Source organism: Macaca thibetana, chromosome 4 (assembly GCF_024542745.1).
Source record: "Macaca thibetana thibetana isolate TM-01 chromosome 4, ASM2454274v1, whole genome shotgun sequence".
In the NCBI taxonomy this organism is placed as follows: Eukaryota; Metazoa; Chordata; class Mammalia; order Primates; family Cercopithecidae; genus Macaca; species Macaca thibetana.
Window position 1 is genome coordinate 16,716,094 of NC_065581.1, and position 20,541 is coordinate 16,736,634.

A 20,541-nucleotide genomic window follows, 5' to 3' on the forward strand; every position below is an offset into this window, starting at 1 on the left:
GAAATTACTGGCATTTCTTCCAATTCTTTGGGGCTAGTCTGACATTTATTAGCATAAACAAAGCAAAGTGCCTTGTGTCTGTAAGAGGGGAAAAAAAACTTCAGAGAGATTAAACCCAGAGTTGTAGAAAAAGTAAGTTTAGAAACGGATTTAGAATTTCGCAGGGAAAAGAAAAGACAGTGACACTATGAATCAGCATTTTTATATAAGCAGCCTGGAATAAAAGAAGAAACACACACACACACAGAGGATACAGCACCATGAGGAATGAAGACACAAATGCATACAAATTTAGTCTGTAGATTTGTATTTAGAATAAAGATGGCTTCTATCGTCTTTTTGTGCCTTTATCATACCTAACTTTATCTGGTACTCATAGAGGTCACCGACGCTGTGTAAAATCATAGCAACCAGAAAACTAAAGAAAACAAAACACTTCTGGCAGAAATCCTCACCAAACAAAGTATAAGGCATAAAGAAACTATACTTTCATTGGCCACTTTTAACACAGCCATGCTTCTATCTGCAAAGGTATGGGACAATCCCATGAAAACTGAGTTCACGCAGGGCCCTCCTGTGGGTTATGTATCCTGGGTTCCAGCATAACCCGCTGGTTGAGAACTTACTATTAACATTAGCTCTTCAATTTATTTTTCTCATCCAGGGACTTGTGTACATTGTATCAAAGTGGTTACATAAAACAAAAAGTCATCAGATAGGAGACAGTAAAACAATATTGATGAATTTCCATGAGAATGAGAACATATCATTCACAGCTTTACTTAAAAACCTTCCTGCTAAACAAAAAAAAAGGACTAATGCAATGTCTGCTTCTCGGGGTCTCCCATGATTATGACTTGAGAAAACACACTCGATATAAGTAAATAAAGAAACAATAGTTGAAACAGTCCTGAAGTGACAGAAAAAATGGAGGTAGGGTTCTAAGCTCAACTCCAGAGGCAAGTTGGTACAGACAGCTCAAAGCTTCCCTAGTTGAGGGTCTCTATCTCAATGACAGACAAAACTCCTAACTTTGGCTTTCTCCATAGAGCATCAACTAAATTCAGTAATGATGAAGAATCTGCTTAACACTATAGGTTGAATAACTTCACAAGCTGTAACATCCTGTTGATGGAATACAGCCAGCCTTGCTCAACATAATATTGCAAATCCAAAACAGGGTAATTGTGAAAAGAGAGAATTTTGTGTACGTCCTCTTTCCAGAAAATATTCTGGGTGACATCCAATCTGCTTTTACCCAGCTCACTTATTTACAAGTGGGGCTAGCTAAAATGCAATGCCATTCTAAAACTACCAATAAACTATTTTGTAAAATCAAGTTTAGTAACGAGATTCTCATTTATGATATCCCTGACAACCACCAAAACCTGATTAGACATCTCTCTCCTTTGTCTAGGTGCTTTACTGAAAAAAAGCATGGAAATAGACTTGGAGATGCGTGTGTGTATGTGTGTTTATGTGGTGTGTATACATGTGTATTGCATGTGTACGTATATAGTATGTATATGTGTATATGCAGATGTGTGTATATGTACTCTGTGTATGTGTGTGTGTGCGTGCGCGCCCATGTATTTAAACACACTGCTTTTCCTATATGCAGCAGGAATTTCCTATTTGGCATATCAAGACAATACATACTCTTTTGGACGGAGCTGGTGAGTCAGGCAGTGTTTTGGAACTGCAATGCTGGCGTGTGCGTGACTCATAAGGAAAGCAAGTCTGGGGTCTGGGACTGTTCTATCAAAATGGGAAGGAGTGGGAAAGAAGATGGCTTTTTCTAATTTAAATTTTTATTTTTTATATTATTTTGATTTTTTACTTTTGAGACAGGGTATTGCTCTCTTGCTCAGGCTAGAGGGCAGTGGCATGATCATAGCTCACTACAGCCACAAACTCCTGGGTCCATGGGATCCTCCCGCCTCAGCTCCCGAGCAGCTGGGACTATAGGCAAGAGCCACCACATCCAGCCAATTTTTTCTTTTCTTTTTTTTTTTTTGTGTGTGTGTGTAGAGATGGAGTCTCCCTATGTTGCTCAAGCTGCTCTCAACCTCCTGGGCTCAAGGAATCCTCCCACCTTGGCCTAGATTTTTATTTTTAATAGACAAATAATAATTGCATGTATTTGTGGGTTATAATATGGTATTTTGATATATCTATATATACGATAAAATGATATTAAGCTGATTAACATGTCCATCACCTCACATACTTATTTTTTATAATGAGGACATTTAAGAATCTATTCTTTTAGCAATCTTGACTTTATAATACCTTATTATTACTGGGGTTAAAAATGAATAATATTAATAATCCTGCGCAATGGGTCTCAGAAACTTAGCCCTTTTGTCTAACTGAAACGTTTGTACCCTTTGATCAACCAAAGATGGCTTTTGTTGGCAATTCAATTTTTTTGACAAATTCCTCATTTTTGTCTTCATTTGGAGTTTTTATCCACTACAGGAGAGGAAAATGAAACAAGCCAGAATAGAGGAAGATGAAACAAACCACTCGGGATTCTGAAGGGGACACTGGGTTGGGTTTTTTTAATTTTTATTTTTATGTGTATTATTTGCCTTAGAGACGGGATCTCACTGTGTTGCACAATCGGCTTTGAACTCCTCTGCTCAAGGGACCCTTTGGCTGGGACTACAGGAGCACACCACTGCATTAGGCTCATCCAGTTGGGGGGTTTTAAAGTACTGTTTTCGCTCTGATTGGGTAGCCTCAAAGAGGAGGAAGAGTCACGATGAGCTTGATTCAGAATCTTCAGCCCTCCACTCTATCAGCAACCTGTCTTTCTTCAAGTCTACTTGGCCCAGTGCTGTTATTGCTCCTCCACTGGCAACTAGATGTGTGAGTGCCATCGATTCCTATTACCAAAGGGATTAACTCCAAAGTTCTCTTGAAGGTTTTACAGTTCTTTTCCAGCAGTTCCTCATTCTTCAAAGGTAATTAACCTCTTGATGGGCTTACAGCAGAAGCAGTGTTAGAAGTCCCAATACATTGATGATATGTTATAAACCAGGGGAGAGGATAATTGGAAAATGTATTTCCAGCCTCATTGGAAAATATATTTCCATTTATTGAGAAAAAGTACACTCAAGTGTTCAGGAACATATGAATCACAGAATTACAGATTGGCAGAGGCCTTAGAAAATCATGCTATTTCGACTTCTACTAATAATGAGAAAATGGAGGTGGAAAGAGGGAGCGTGACCTGCCGAGCCACAGTTACCCAACCAGCACCAATGTAGTCTGTGCTGCCTGGAGCAAGGTCTGACCATACTGTGGGGCAGAATCTCCCCTCCAGTCCTCTTCATAAAGCACGATGGTGCTGTTCAAACGCAATCTGTGCCTCCTGTCCTTAGGTTGCCAGATTACATTTTAGGAGAGGATTAGGAAATAATGACTAAGCTCTGAAAACTGAGAATGAGACAAAGGAAGAAAGGGAGGTAAGAAGGAAGACAATAAGAGACAACAAGCAACTTATTGTAGTGTTTGCAATCGCTACTTGTGCCTTTCATTACATTTAAATGCATGTTGAAATGATATGATGCAACCACCTTCATGCATTCTGCAGTGAAAAAGATGGTGCTGGGTTGGAATTTCATTGTAAGTGTTGCAGAAATATCCCTTTGGCATCAGGTCCCAAATCATTATTTGCTCCTTTTATCACTGTCATCATTGCGTATCATGGCAAAGCTCCCTGAGGGGAGGAGCTCTGTCTGTCTTGTTCATTGTTATATTCCTTACACCTACGGAATCCATGGACAAGCTAAGTAAAATTTACTGAAAGGCTGTATAAAAACTTCTACACGGAATGAAGAAGAAATATGCATAGTTTGAATATGCATATGCAGTATTACAGTTTTCTGTAAAGGAAAATGAAAAAAAAAAGACCTATTTAAAATTTAAAACCACATTAAAAGATTGAGAGCTTGTTTGTATTTATAAAAAGCAGAAGTATGTTAAAAATGTAAAGCACCTATTAAGCTGTTACTGTCAGTTTCACCTGTTAAGTAGGTACCATTAGTTAAGCCAACATAGTTCCTGAGTTACAAAGCATATACAGGCTGAAGCACAATATCAAGAAAACATGTTAAAGGGCGGTAAATAAATAGCCACTGAGAAGATACCCTGAACAAATAAATAAGAAACAAGCAAATGTAGTTGAAATAAATGGAAGCTCTAGGCAGTGTGTGGACAGACCGAATAAAAGTGGTGACTGTGTACGCCTTGGCCTGAATGTCTGTGTGCCTCTAAAATTTACATGTCGAATCCTAACTCCCAAGGTGATAGTATTAGGGAGTAGAGCCCTAGAACAAGCCTTAGAACAGGCAGGGCATGGTGGCTCATGCCTGTAATCCCAGCACTTTGGGAGGCTGAGGCGGGCAGATCACCTCAGGTCAGGAGTTCGAGACCAGCCTGGCCAATATGGTAAAACCTCGTCTCTACTAAATATACACAAATTAGCCGGGTGTGGTGGCACGCGCCTGTAGTCCCAGCTACTCAGGAGGCTGAGACAGAAGAATCATTTGAACCTGGGAGGCAGAGGTTGAAGTGAGCCGAGATCATGCAACTACACTCCAGCCTGGGTGACAGAGCAAGACTCTGCAAATATGTACTTTATATGATTAATCTATTTGTAACCATTGAAGTAAACATTTTTCTTTGTGCTTTTAAATTCAAACCTCTACCTTAGGAGCCATATCACAGTCACAAATTAACTATATGGCAAGTAATCGATATGATTACTTTGGGTTCTCAGATGACTTGCTATGTATTTAATGAAGTAAAATTATAAGTCAAGTCAGATATAGGTAGGAACAGTAATATTAACAAACGTAATCAAAAGATGTGTCTATTTTTAAAGACTCAAGAAAGTCAGTTACACCCAGTTAACACATACATTCATACAATGGGTACAAATACCTAATTTTTGGAAAACATTTCATATAATTTTGGCCATTGTAAATATATAAATAATAAGAAGAAGACCACAACCACCACCACCACCACCACCACCACCACCAATAGCAACCACTTTCTAAAAAATGAAGGCTAAGGAATAAGCAGTGTGCTGGGCACTTTACCTATATTCCATTGTGTTCTTACAGGGACACTCCATGTTCTATATCTTTACTTTAGAGATGTGGAAACTGAAGCTCAGGCTAAGTAATGAGCCCAAGATCTTGAACTGTCAGATCTGGGTTCAAAACCTTAGTCAGAATGAGCCCAGACCTCCCATACAGGCACAGGTCTTTGCAGATGGGAAGATACGGATAGATAAGCTTTCTCCTCTACTTAAACTCAGTGTATCTGTACACTGAGTAGCCACGTAGCATATTGGTGGAGTGTATGGGCTCTGGAGCCAAAGCTCTGAGTTCAGATTTCAGCTCCGCCACTTACTGGTGCATGCCCTAACTTCTCTGTGCCTCTCAGTGGCCTCAGCTCTGAAGATGGGAATCATAATAGTACCAGAAGAACTGATACCTACCTACTAACAGGGCCGCTGTGAGAATTAAATGAGTTACTACACATACAGCACAAAGAACATCATAGATGTGAGCAAATGTTTAGTATCCTTTGAAATACTAAAAAGAGCACTGAATTTGAATTCCAGTGGTCTCAGTCATTCATCTGCTGCATGAACTTAGGCAAGTCCCTCAAGCTTCCTGGGCTCCACTGTCCTCATCTGTAAAAATGGAACACCGACGGCCTTGCTTCCTCTCCAGAACATCATAAGAAACAAGTAATGGAAGACAAGGTATGTGAAAGGGCTTTGGAGGCTAAAAAGTGCTATATATACCACGTACATGTGAATTATCGTCATATATATACCACGTACATGTGAATTATTTCAGCCTCTCAAAGCCAAAGAGGTCAATGTTTATTCCATTCTCTCCTGCCTGAGAATTTAACACTAAGCATCAGCTCCAAAGCCTGGACACTGAACTGCCAATCGTAACCGAACACCCGTCCAGTCACCTAGGACTCGATCAAACAGAACTCTATTAACTACCTCCTTCTGCACACCCACCGTGAGAACATAATTGATGTTCATCATGACCCCAAAGCACTCCAAGACTCTGAAGTACCTTCAGGGAAAGATTAAATTATGTTCAGCCTAGTTTATTATGAAGTGTATTTAATTATACTCAAATTCTTTGAAAATTGGTGACCTAGGAAAAGCACAGAGAGTAAGTGACAGGCTCTCTGGTAACTGGAAGCCTCTCCTCACCAGTCCACCCCTGGTCACCCTTCACAGAGTTAACTGTAGAAGATACAGTCCACCCTAGGGTAGGAAAAACTGGGATTCCAACACACTAATTATAAAAGTCAAAAGAACTTGGCCTTGCACAATCTTCAAGATCACTAATGTGCAGAAATACAAAAGTCAAAACTTGAAACAATGAAAAATTTAATCTACCTGTTTACATGTTTCAAATAGACTTTTGTTCTTGCTAAGAATGAATTGCTTGAATAAAAAAACATGAATATATTACTATCTGATTATCAGTACTCAAAAGTACAAAAACAGATGAGTAAGTTAGTATTACGCTCCTGCGAAGAGGAAATTAACATTTAGTTTACTAGGTAAGTTTTGTCCCTTCTTTTTTTTTTTTTTTTTTTTTTTAAGAGATAGAGTCTCGCTCTGTCGCCAGACTGGAGAGCAGTGGTGTGATCTTGGCTCACTGCAAGCTCCGCCTCCTGGGTTCTAGCAATTCTCCTGCGGCAGCCTCCTGAGTAGCTGGGATTACAGGCGCGTGCCACCACGCCCAGCTGATTTTTTGTATTTTAGTAGAGACGGGGTTTCACCATGTTGCCCAGGCTTGTCACAACTGTCCCTTCTTTAAAAGAAATTATGTCTATGTTAATGAGGAACATAACAAAATAATGAAAGGCTATATTGTATTATGGTTGTAAAAGCACACCTATTTACTTTGTTTAAATTATTTCAACACTGTAGAATTATGTTATCTTTTCCAATTAAAAACTGGGAAACACATGCCAGCCTTAAGGACTACATTTCAGAGCTGAGAGAGAAACGAGTGGTCATCTACAATAACCTTCTATCCAACTCGCAGCTCCTCTCTGGGGAATACCTGATAAGAGGGTCCTTCTACCTCTGCTTGAACATCTCCAGTGTCAGAAGTTTCACTGCCAAATCAATCAGCTTGTTCCATTTTTAGACAGTCCTGATTGCCAGAATGTTCCTCCTCAAGTGGAGTCGAACTCTCCTTAGCGCTGACTTCCCTCCTGTTCTTAGTTCTTGGTTGCGTACTCTACGACCACTTCAGTAAGTGATTTCACTTCCCATAAGGCCCTTTGCTAGCCTCACTCATTTTATTAGTTGGACAATGACTGGCTTCTATTCACAATTGTCACTGTTATTCTGTGAACCACAATGACCATTCCTCATAACCACCTACCACCCACTGAAGTGGTGGCTCTTGGGCACCATGGCTCTTGGCGACCACGGCTCTATGGAGATTATGATGGGAATGGTCCTAAGGCCATTATGGGATATTTTGGACTTTACTGGGATCCTGCCATCACATACACTGTTTCTCTGAGAAATAAATACAAACGTTCAAAGGTCAAACTTAGAATCTTTCTGAAAAGGATCCATTTATAAATTAGTATTTCTACTTTTGGGAAAAATCTGCTTCATGAGAAAGAAGACATAATTTATCACTCTGTCTTTTTACCAGTCTTATGAGCCAAGTCAGTGTTTTGATGCATGCATAAAAAATTCCACAGCTCCTCCTCCTGCAGTAGAAGCAGAAGTAGCAGAGCGGGCAAACCTGTAGTATCCAAATGACCACCTCTGCTTCCTGGAATAACAGAAGCTGAAGATGAAGAGGTCATCGTCTCCCAGGTACCACCCAAGGACCCAAGCAAGCCCACCGGATGCATGGGACAATTCCAGAGCCCTGAAGACAGCTTCTGAAGCTTTGAGTCTACATCCAACAGGCCTCTCTTTCCTCCTTGCTGTGGTAAACACTGAAGTTCTAGAAAGTGTCTTATTAGTACCTTCATCTTGAAATGCGAATGATTTAAGCAGAGAAGTGACCGTATTTATTTTTATTTTACCCAATGTCCATCTGGGCAGTTACTAAACTTAAAAATGCAGCCTGGGCAACAGAATGAGACCCTGTATTTACAAAATTTTGTAATTTAATTTATTGCAAAAAATAAATTAAAAACAAAAAATAAGTGTGGTCACACAAGTCTGTAGTCCTAGCTACTCAGGAGGCTGAGGCGGGAGGATCACTGGAGCCCAGGAGTTCGAGGCTGCAGTAAGCTATGACAGCACCACTACCCTCTGGCCTGGGCAACAGAGTGAGACTGTTTCGCTCTATATATATACAAATAAATAAATGAATAAATCAATGAACTGTAATATGATAACATATAAATATCATGCAGACCAACAGTCCTTACTTTATATATTAATGTCTTATTTAACCTTGGACAGCTCTCCTGGGCTCTCCTAGCCTTCACCATTCAGAACATGGCTATCAATGCCTCAGGCCACACTGGCTAGGTGGAGAGAGCTAGGAATGAGAATTAATGCATATGATTCAGTTTAGTGATTTTATAAGCTTGATTATCTGGTTTCTCTTAAGTTTACAGATGTGGGCAAATATGAAAGGAGACTGAAGACACGACAACCAAGAAAAGTAGACAGGACAGAGGCCGCGGCACCAGGAAGAAGTATGAGCTTCTGAGGCATCAGGACGTTACTATGTCAAGGTAATAACTTCATAGAAATGACAATAAGTCAAGAAAAAAGGTTAAATTATATTCACTATATAGTAGCACTCTACTTAGGAAGGGAAGAAATTTTATAATACCTTTTACATTGATTTCTGCCTGAAAATGTTGAGTTTTCTCCCCTTTCTAACAATGTCAGCACTTAATGCATTTAAATAATATTCTGAGTAAATATACTATCTGGAAGAAGTTATTCCAGGAGTCCACAAAATTAAATATTTAAATCTTTACTAGAGAAATATGGAAGTAAGAACAAAAGTGAATAATCATTGAGGAACTCTTAAGAATTACGGTTTTGCATTCTCTGTGTGGAGAGGAACCTATAACGGGAAAAAATAAATTTCCTTTTTGACCTACTGGTGAGTACTGTCATAAAGCCCCTCCAGCTTAGGTGACCTGAGAGAATTTTTAAACCCTCTTTTTGGAATAGTGGAAAAAGGTTTTCTTCCCTTCTCATTTCCAAGAGAAAGGTAGTGTTAACCCTACAAGCTAAGAGAGGAAAGGACTAGATGTGTGTTGTGGAATCCTTTCTCGACTCTTCTTTCTCTAATATTCTTGCTATATAAACACAGTAGTTCCATCAGTAAGAGTTTTAAGGAAGCGCTGGCGAGGCTTGCTCACGTTTTGGGACACAACAGTGACACAATGAGTGGCACCAACACCACCACAGTACAGTGGAAAAGCCACAGCAGAGCTAGTAATAGAGTGTTAGTAATAGCGGGACGAACACACCTGCTGGTGCAATTTAGGTGAATTTCCATAGCAGCACATACATTAGTTAATTTTGCTTTAGATTATGAATTGGGAAGATTCCTTAGCATATTATTAGGATATTATCATATCAGCATATCAAAAAGTATTAAGGACAAAAAATTCTAATTACAAGTGTAAGTTTTTGTCAACAAACTTATAATTTCCACTTCTTCAAATACCTGTTTGCTTTTTTACCCTTGGACTTGTCTAAGACTCTACTCAGGCCTTCTCTTCCCTTCAAATCCCAGTTAAGAAGATGCTATTTAGAATATAGCTGTTGATTCATCTTTTTAACAGCACTCTTTTTTTTTTTTTTTTTTTGGTACAAAAATCTCTAGGGCTTTTCTTTTTTCCACTTAAATCTTTTTTCCCATCCAGTGTTCCCTGAAGAGCTAAGGCTAACTTTTTCCTTTTCTAAAGATCTTTTTTTCCCTATGCTTTTTCCCCATAGTTTGACCCGCCCTTCCCCCACCCTCTTCATCTCTCATATAAAAACAACAGTCTCACTGGGCTTAATCCCCAAATGTTTTTAATTGACTCATTTGGTGAGGCTCTCTCTAGCTAAATGAACAGTCTGCCTTTTCAAAGGAACCAAACATTTCTTCCTTCTGAATATTTTAAATCTTCTTACAAAGCCAAACATGGATTAAACAGCATTACATAAGTCTCTTCACAGCACCTAAGTACAAATAAGGAATCAAGTCCCAATAACCAATGGGACATGGATACTGTTCTCACCAATAAATAACCACCCCATCAAGCTGCCCTATCCACCAGGAAGAGACCCACCCAGGCACCGGCAAGCTTTGCCCAAAGAGCAGAATGAGGTTCCTTCTGAAACTATACCACTGCTCTGCAGACACATCTCACCCACAGTGCTTTCCTATTGCCAGGAGCACCGGGAGGGAATATTTGCCCATTCTAATCATCGCTTCTAAAGGCACAGCAAGAGATCATGCCACAGAGGTGACGGGGAAAGAAAGAGCAGTGCCACTACTCTGTGGTTAACTTCTCACCTGTATTGTAAATTAACTACACTCGTTATTCATTTGAACAGCACCTAAAGAACCTTCAAGTCTAAACACATCACTCTATCATTAGTGACTGTTGCTGAAGAAGGACTTCACTGAAATATGATGGTATTAACATGTGAGGAGGCTGAAATGAATTTTCCTTAGAGCGGCTCATAGTACTAACCCCTCCCTGCCCCTCCCATTCTCACTCCCAGTACCTGGGAGATGATGCTTCACTGTTCTAAGCTTAGACTTAATACAACACTGCACTTTTCTTAAACAAATAAACCTTTTTCTAAAGTGGATTAAAACATCTCAACAGCTACGGCGCACATGCAGTCATTAAAGACCGTTCGGCATATAGACAGATACTTTCTACAGTATATGGTTTAAGAAGTTAAACAGAAAGTTAACAGAAAAACTATTCTTGAAGTGTGAGAACGATTAAGTGGAAATGTTAAATTTTCAAGGAAAAGTATTTTTAAAATAACCTCAAAAATTAAAAAATAAAAAAAAAATCTTCCCTGAAGCTAAAAAGACATGACCAATGAAGGAAAAGCTTTAAATTAGGAGTCTGGAGTCTGGTTTTCGGCCTCAGCCATCAAACAAACAGGCTGGTGTGTTGTAGGAGTGGTCATTTAACCACACTAAGCCTCAAATGTCTCCTCTGTAAAATTAGAACATTAGGTTCAATTAAAGCCATTTAATCTTTAAAATTCTACTATTGTCCTTCCAATTCAATAAAATAAGCGGTATTTAATAATACCTGCTTTTTCAACTAAGCTAATTTTTTAAAAGGCAGAAAGTCTCAAATGTCAAGAAAATCTAACCAGAAAAGAATAAAAAATGTTTGACTTGCACAACATAAACTCGGTCCAGAAATCAGTATCTGCTCTTCCAAGGAAAAAAAGTCTTTTGTTTTCTATTGTTCAGTGTACAGCTCGCCACTAAGCAAGGAATAAATGTGGTGGCTACAGTCCATCTGTATGTGCCAACATGTTACTTTCAAGGGTTCAGTAGCTCCACGGCAGAAAGAAACTTCTCTATTACTCACCATTAAACTGCATTTCAAAACCTACCAAAACAGCTCCAAAATTAAGCAAGCAAAATGTTGCTGTCATCCATCTGAAACTGTTAGAAATCTCAAGCTCGTCATAGAATCTTTGACCTCACCATTCAATGCTTTACAAATTGAGTAACTATGTCCCTGTCATTTACTACTAAAATGGCAAAAATAAAAATAAAAGGGGAAGAGAACACTGAAGGTTAGGAGTAGGTGAGGATGGGAAAAGGGAAGAATAAACATGTCCAGCTGAATTCAGAGCTAGATTCCAAGTGGGTTTCAGGGAGGACTGAAGTCAGAGAACCGCAAATGTTGCTTCACCGTTTGTTGATTCATGGCTTTCCCTTTGACTCATCAGAGTGAGGTCTGAAGACTGTTTTTGGGTCATAGTAAAAAGAGTTCTGAAGGACAATGTGACTTCCAGGGAGAGGTAAGCCAACCTACACTGCATGAGCCAGCAGAGCAGATACTGAAAGGTGATAAGAAGAAAAAGAAGCACTTGTTTTTATTAACGTAAGACCTCACCAACTTCCTCAGACTTCCCCAAATGAAATGTCAGACTCGCATGATTCTGAGTAAGAATCAACTCTGTCCCTTATAAGAAAAACATCCCAAATTCAGTAATAGTCGCGGGCCGTTCTTTTTGACCAAGTAGATTTTACTCACCAACATTTTTTTAAATGTAAATTTCCCAGTAGGAAGCAACACAGTACAGAGTTTTAAAAAATAAAATTCTTAATCCGCTCAGGATGAAACACACTACTTAAAATAAACTGAATGACACCTAAAATGATCCACTGAATGAAAAGAAAAGCTATTCCAAGTCACAAAATAAACTATTATTAAGCCATGGAAGCTTACTCTGTATTCTCACTCTCCTTTTCAATGACATTTTTATGAAATACATGTGGTAGGCAGTTTGTGCTTTGCAGCAGAGAAAATTCAAATAATGCTTTCCCAATTAAAAAAATCCTGGGGTCTTCCAGGACCGGCCCTTCCTTGTTCTCCTCCATGCTGGTCAAACTGGCGATCTGGACAGGCTCTTTGGAGCAAGGTGCTCAACTCTTGAAGAATAGTACTGGCAAGGACTTGGGGATGTACTTCTCTGCATCTGGGGTGCAGAAAAGATAAGAACACAGTCCCTGTTTTGCCTCTGCCCCTGTTCTTATGTTTCTGCTGGTGCACATCTTGATGTGCTCTGCAACCCCCACCCTCCCACCCCCGCCACGGCCATTCCTACTTGCTGCCTGACAACATGATCAAAGGAGGGCGGAAGAGGAGAGCCAAGTTTAATAACCTTACCAGGAGATCAGATTGTCGGGGGCCAAGCAGAAGTCCTGAGATAGCGGCTGAATCCTGGCCATTTACAGAGCAGCACAAAACTAGTCCTGTTCCTTTTCCTGCCGCGGTTGCCATGGCCGACCCAAACAATATACCCCAGCTTCAGCCTCCTTCGGCTTCCTAACCGCCACCCACAGACCTCCAAACGTGGGCAGGAGGAGGTGAAAACTGCTCACTGAAGGGAATTGAGGAGCTAGGTAGAGGATGAAAAGGGGATCTGGGGCGCAGCTTAGTCCGAAGGGTGTAACGTGATAAGCAGACGTGCTGCTTTTAGCTGCTAGGCTTTGCTTCTGTGAGTTTTCACCTCATTTCTAAGTGGAAAACAGACGTTAAGAAGAAAAAGAAACCAGCTAAAACTCCAACTTGGGAAAATTACTATCACCTGTAAACTTTGGTTTTAGCACTTTTAAACTTTGGAATGAACTGTGAACCAGCAAAACAAATGGGAAAAAAAAAAAAAAAAGCAGCGACATCCTGGGTATAGTAATAATCTGAACAGAGGCAAGGTTCGGGAGGGGCTATTGGCACACCCTAGGAATGGCATACGCGTTGCGACGTTCTGGTTTAAAACAAATTCCTATTTGAAGATGCCATTAAAAAAATTTAGATGCAGAAACTACACAAAGATAGAGGAAAAAAAGAAGATTACCCTAAAAATAAACCACCAATGAATTGTTTATGACACATGTTGAAACTAATAACAGACTAGCCCAGGGAATGGCGCTCAGGCGATGGAGCACTTGCGCTCTGGGACCAGCGTGGCCACTGCCCAGCTAAACAAGCCACTGTCCCTTTTGGCCATTCACTTCTTCATCTATAAAGGGGGCGGAGAAGGGGAGAAGGAGTAGGCTGTCTTTAAATTGCTTTACAACTCTAAATTTCTCTTTATAACCTCTATGAAAAGTATTGCAACTAGGTTCGAACAAAATCATATAAATAAAAGACATGGAGACTAACATCTTAATTTTCACAATGACTATACTGGGCTGTGGGGGGTGATGTTTCCCTTCTTCACTCAGTTTAGGAAACTGTGCCTATAATAAATAGTACCTCTATGGGGTGGTAGTGGTGGTTGCACAACGTGGTGAATGTACTGAATGCCACTGAAATGCATATTTAAAAATGGTTAAAGCGGGTTGGGCACAGTGGCTCACTACTGTAATCCCGGCACTTTGGAAGGCCGAGGCAGGTGGATCACCTGAGGTCAGGAGTTCGAGACCAATCTGGCCAACACAGTCAAACCCCGTCTCTACTAAAAATACAAAAACTAGCTGGATGTGATGGCGCACGCCTGTAAGCCCAGCTACTCGGGAGCCTGAGCCAGGAGAATCACTTGAACCTGGAGGGCAGAGGCTGCAGTGAGCTGAGATCACACCACTGCACTCCAGTGCAGGCAAGAAGAGCGAGATTCCATCTCAAAAAAACAAAACAACAACAACAACAACAATGCTTAAAGTGGCAACTTTTATGTTAAGAATCTCTAACCATCGTTTAAAAAATTAAATCTGTATAAAAGAGCGGGCAAAAAACGTCACGGAGCCCACTCTGTACGAATGTTTTGGAGGTGCGCACTGAGTTAAAAATAAAAAACATGGAATTTGTTTTCATTTCCTATCTAATTTAGTCTCCAGGGCCTGCTAAGTACAGGTTCCATTTCTACTCGGGTATGAGAGAAATGGCTTATTTGTTGTTTTACAGAGCAGTTCCTTAACTATCATTGCCTCTTTCTCCCCCTTTCCCCCAAACATTGACTATCAGTCTACAGAATCAGTCAAGTTCTACAAACCACTACTAACAGCTCCTGCAAGGCGCTCCCTCTAAGAATCTGTACAGATCAAAATCTCAAGTGCTTACTTGCCTAGGGACTGCCATAATTTAAGGTGTTGCTTCTTTTTAAAGTATAAAAAACAGATGCTCTAAGCTGATGAAAGTAAATGTCCTTTCAACACATCTCTTCCCCAACACTTGAAAATCTTACCGACAAGAAGTACTTCCCACACTCCGGTCGGTAATTTCTGCACTTTTTTACTTGTCCTTTGAAGTCGCAGTGCAATGTGATTCTACACCTGGGGTGAAACAATTCCTTACGGCGAGCCTTTGGAGAGCACCCCGAACAAGGGGGCTGCTGGAATTCAAGTGTGATGCCCAAGGATACTGTCTGCCTACCTCAGAGCTGAAGTGATCAAATGCTTCTTGACAACCTTCACGAGAAGTCTCAAAGTTACACACACACAGCTTAGTCATTTCCAAACGTCTGCACCAATGTATACCCAGGAACTTTCCTGCCCAGCTCTCTAAGCAAGTGAGGGGGAGGGGCCACAGGGCAAAACATACCAGTGAATCAAGCGACCTCATAGCCCTACACCAGTGCTCTGAAGGCCTCCTTAACTCCTCAGGCCTCACCTCTCTCATCCGTAATTGCAGAGACTGGACCCAGTGATCCTAAAATCCCTACCAGCTGGAGCATCCTGGAGTCTCTGTGACAGGAATATGACACGATTGCGCACAGCAGTTCACACAGAAGCCAAAATCCAGGTAGTGAGCCTATGCTGGGACTTGGGGGAGGGCTAAAGGGAAGGCAGGGACCAGAGGGTGAGCAATGAAATTGACGATGTGGGATTCCAGACCTGCTTCAAACAATAGCCCTCCTGTTTTGTTCACCCCACACTAGGTTCTAGGGAGGGAGATATAAGGATACCTCGTCCTCTGTGAGGTGACTCAACACTCACAGACCAAAACTGAATGATGGAGCAGAATAAAATCAAGTAACTTAAACATCCACATAGTCCAATTCTTTCCCTGATCGAGTAAGTCACAGAGGCCTTTCCTGAGATTGAGACCTATTTATACAAGTGCAGGCTGGGCGCCTTTCCCTGAAGGTCCCACTCAGTTATTCTCTGGGTTTCCCAATCACAGTGAGTGGTGTCATTTGCCCACTCACTTCCTCAAACCAGACACTGCCCCCCTCATTCACTTCCAATATCTAATTGCTCATCAAGTCCTCTAAATCCTTCCTTATTAACATCTCTCCAATCTGCCCATTCTTTCCATTCTGTCACTTCTATTGCCACTCCAAACTCCATGAGAACAAGGGGCCTGTCTGTCCTGGTCCCTGCAGGAGCCGCAATACACAGACCTGTGATTAGCATGGAGCAGGTGCTCTGTGGTTGTGGAATTTTCAACATTCCTCTGTCACCTGGATTTCTACAACTGCTTCCTTTCTGGTCTCCTTGCCCACCACCTGGTCCCTTATCATGCCAAATGCATAGCACTAACAGAATGAAATTACTGAGACACACACCTGACTTTTCACATCCCTATAGTCCTTAAATGGGTCTACATTGCATCCGAGATAGAATCCAAGATCTCTGCTTGACCCACAAGGGCCCTTCCTAATCGAGACCTTGAGCCCCTCCAGCACTGTCAGACCTGCCTCACTGTGGACGTACCAAACTGCTCATTGCTCCTTCAGCCCATCCATACATTATTTTGCACTTCTTTTGTCTTTCTTTGCCCAAGCTTGTCTAAACAACTCCTCATTCTGAAAAGCTTGGACTGAAGGACGTGCTCTGAAGGCCTTCTCTGCACCCTTTCCTCCAGTCAACCTGACTCAGGTATAAAATATACCCTATCATAATGCTTAACAGAGAGCAATGGTTAATCTGTTGCCTGCTCCCAGTACTGGAGGTCAAAGACCACATCCTCTCTGATGCTTTAGCCCCAATACCTAGAGCAGAATTTGGCATCTAATACGTATGCGAGAAATCTTTGTTGAATTAATGAAGAATGGAGAAAGTGAATGAGAGGCAGAGAGAAAGAAAGAGATCTTAAAGAAGGAGAGGGCCGGGTGTGGTGGTTTACGCCTGTAATCCCAGCACTTTGGGAGGCTGAGGCAAGTGGATCACGAGGTCAGGAGTTCAAGACCAGCCTGACCAACAAGGTGAAACCCTGTCTCTACTAAAAACACAAAAAAATTGGCTGGGTGTGGTGGTCCGTGCCTGTAATCCCAGCTACTCAGGAGGCTGAGGCAGGAGAATTGCTTGAACCCAGGAGGCGGAGGTTGCAGGGAGCCGAGACCGTGCCATTGCACTCCAGCCTGGACAACAGAGTAAGATTCCATCTCAAAAAAAGAAAGAGGGAGGGAGGGAGGGAGGGAGGGAGGGAGGGAGGGAGGGAGGGAAGAAAGGAAGGAAGGAAGGAAGGAAGGAAGGAAGGAAGGAAGGAAGGAAGGAAGGAAGGAAGGAAGGAAGGAGGGAGGGAGGGAGGAGGGAGGGAGGGAGGGAGGGAGGGAGGGAGGGAGGGAGGGAGGGAAGGAAGGGAAGGGAAGGAAGAGAGGACCCTGAGAAGGTTAAGTGCTTTATTCAAGGCTAAATAAACCAGTCAGTGTCAGACTGGGACAATAATTCAGGGCTCCTAATTTTTTCTGATGGATCCTCCTTCTTCCAATCCATCCCATAAGTGCTTTTCAAGTTTCTCTTCTCTTCACTTTATCACCTGCAGCTAGAAGAGCTTCTACAGTTTTCCTAACAACTATCCAATCTCTATCATCTCTTTTCAATCCTAGACTTACATATACAATTTTCTGTCACCTAAATGTCTCATTGGCAGCTCAAATTCAAAAGATGAGGAAATGAAATAATTACATTTCTAACCACCCTGCCACCAAGAAAAAGAAGTTGTTCCTCCTCAGGAATCTGTAGGCTCCTCCTCCCCATTCATACAGTCAGGAACTTGAGACAGAAATGTGGAAGCTAGCATCTATGTTTTTTTAGTTACTATTTCTATACTGGGATATATACCATGTGTTTTACATTTCTTACTTCATTTAAAATGGCAGAACCAAACCTTGGTAAGAAGTCATGCAACTGGAATTTGGGAGGAAAGAGAATAGGGTAGGAAAAAATAAAAGAAATCTGGTATTTGCCACTCATACTTGGCACCGTCAACTTCTCTTTCACTCAAACTCCTCAAATACAAATACCAAATCCTCCTGGTTGTTCCACCAGTCCTTCCGCTCTACTGCCACTATTCTAACCTGGACCCTCCTAAAGTCTCCTGGACTTTTTCACGAGTCCCTAGATGGTCTCTCTGTCTAAATAACACCCCAATGAATTCTTTCTTCCACTCTGCCCAGAGAATGAACTTTCTAAAAGTAGAAGTCACTTCTGGTTCCAAACCAGGTGGGGAAGTTGCACAGGCTGGAGGTTGATGCATCTGAGAGTTATTTTCCATGTGGTGGGGAATTCTTGCAGGAAAGAAGGTGGTTAAGTCTCAGTAGAGGAACACTGGGGAAAATAGCAGACTGAGAGAGAAGAGGTCCAGTGGTTATGAGTGGGAAAGTCATTTGGGGAACTTAAAAAATATTGATAATTTTTAGACATAAAGGAAACTATGTTTATATCTAAGTTTACATTTAGATAAAGGTAAATGCTATATGAATAAAATAAAATGTGTTCAGAAAAAAAAAAAAAAAAAATCCAATCTATCCAAAGGAAAAAAGCAAAACAAAACAAAAAGTAAAACCAAGTAGAAAACATTAAATGAAGCTAAAATGTCTTAATAAAAATGATTATAGTAAAGATAACTGGGTATAAAGTCACTAATCAAATAACAGAGACAAGTACAGAACTATACACAATATGCGGTGGGGGGGAAGAATGATGCATTTAAAATGAACATATACAATGACATTAAAACTAAAAGAAAGAAATATAAGCAAAACTGAAAACAAAAGCCAGGACAGCACTCTGAATATCATCAGGCAAAATGGAATGTAAGGTTAAAAGCATTATAAATGATGGTGAGGGACATCCTAGGCTGGCAAAAGGAACAATCAATAAAGATGATTTTATAATCATCAACATATATGCATCTAACAAAATGGCATAGAGATATTTAAAGCAACAACTATGAAGAGAAATAAATAAATAAATATGTAATTAGCAATTAAGAAAAAAAGAGAAGCTTAAAAATTCCCCACATGTCTGTGAATTAAAATGTTTACTACTAGACAATTCCCGGAGGAAATAAAATGGAAATACAAAATACTGAGTTAAGGGACAATAAAAATATATATCAAAATTTGTGCAACGCAATTAAAACATGAAGGTTCACTGCAAGACCTTGGCTGAAGTCTGAACAGCCTACAGCTCTTATAGCCATATCCAAATCGGTAGATTTCTAGACAAGGAGAATTACCAGAGTTAAAAGGTCATTTCATAATAATTACAGGGCGTATTAATTAGGAAGATAAATCAATCTTAAAAGTGTGTGTACCTAGGAACAGAAAAAAAAGACAACATGCAAATCAGTGATATAGAGAAAAGCAAGCAAGCCATGAGCGTTGTCTGGCGCCTGTAATCCTAGTACTTTGGGAGGCCAAGACAGGTGGAGCACCTGAGGTCAGGAGTTCAAGACCAGCCTGGCCAACATGGTGAAACCCTGTCTCTACTAAAAATATAAAAATTAGCTGGGCATGGTGGCAGGTGCCTGTAATCCCAGCTACTCGAGAGGCTGAGGCAGGAGAATCACTTGAACCTGGGGAACAGAGTTTGCAGTGAGCCAAGATTGTGCCACTGTACTCCAGCCTGGGCGAAAGAGTGAAACTCTGTCTCAAAAATAAAAAGAAAATAAAAAGAAAAAGGATGGAAAATTAAACCCAAAGTAGGGAAAAAGAAGGAAATAATGGGAAGAACAGAAAACAAACAGTAGTTCATTCTTTGAAGAGCTTAATAAAATTATTAATATCTAGCAAAACTAATCACAAAAATAAGTAAATGAAAACATCATTAGAAATGGAAAAGGGAATATCACCATAAATCCTACAGACACTAAATAGATAAGAAGAAAATATTACAAACAACTTTATGTTAATAAATTTCACAACTTGGATGAAATGAAAAACTTCTTGAAAAATAGAAAACATAACTTACCAATAGCAAGAATAAACAGAAAATTTGAAGAGTCGACTACATGTTAAGAAATTGAATTCAGTATCAAAATCCTTGGCACAGTGATGATACAACTGTTCTGTATCCTGATTGTGGTGGTAGTTATGCAACTCTACACATGTGTTAAAACTCATAGAATTGTATATCAAAAAAAGGGAATATTTTACTTTATAATGTTTTTAAATTAAATTTTAAAAACTGCTAGAACTTTCACACAAAGAGAACTCCAAGCCCAAAGATTTCACTGTGGAATTTCATCAATTTTCAAAGGAAAGAAAATCTTACATAAATTCTTTCAGAAAATAGTAAAACCCAGGAGGACTCCACAAATACATTTTATATAATCAGTATTACTAACACACTAAACCCTAGTAAATATTATATAAAGAAACAAAATTACAGACCAATGTTCTTAATAAACATAGCTGCAAAAATACTTAACAAAATATTAGCCAAAATATCCAGCAATAGGTCAAAATGATACATAATTCTAACTGGTTCTTATCCTAGGAACTCAAGGTTGATTTAACACTTAAAACCAATCGATATAATTCACCACATAAAGCAGAAAACCGTATAACATCTCAACAGAGGCAAAAATGAACTGCACAAAATTCAA

At 40.2% G+C, this 20,541-nt stretch overlaps 1 protein-coding gene across 8 annotated transcripts in view; it reads right to left on the reverse strand.

Moving 5' to 3' along the window:
• Positions 1 to 20,541, reverse strand: part of ATXN1 (ataxin 1) — a 457,657-nt gene that overhangs the window by 385,157 nt on the left and 51,959 nt on the right. The window contains exon 1 of one of the 8 annotated variants that reach the window (XM_050788035.1): positions 12,934 to 17,104. The exons of the other annotated variants lie outside the window; for them this stretch is intronic. The gene's annotated coding sequence lies outside the window, so the exon portion shown is untranslated. Of the gene's footprint in view, positions 1 to 12,933; positions 17,105 to 20,541 lie in introns of those variants that run through there. 8 annotated transcript variants of the gene reach the window in all.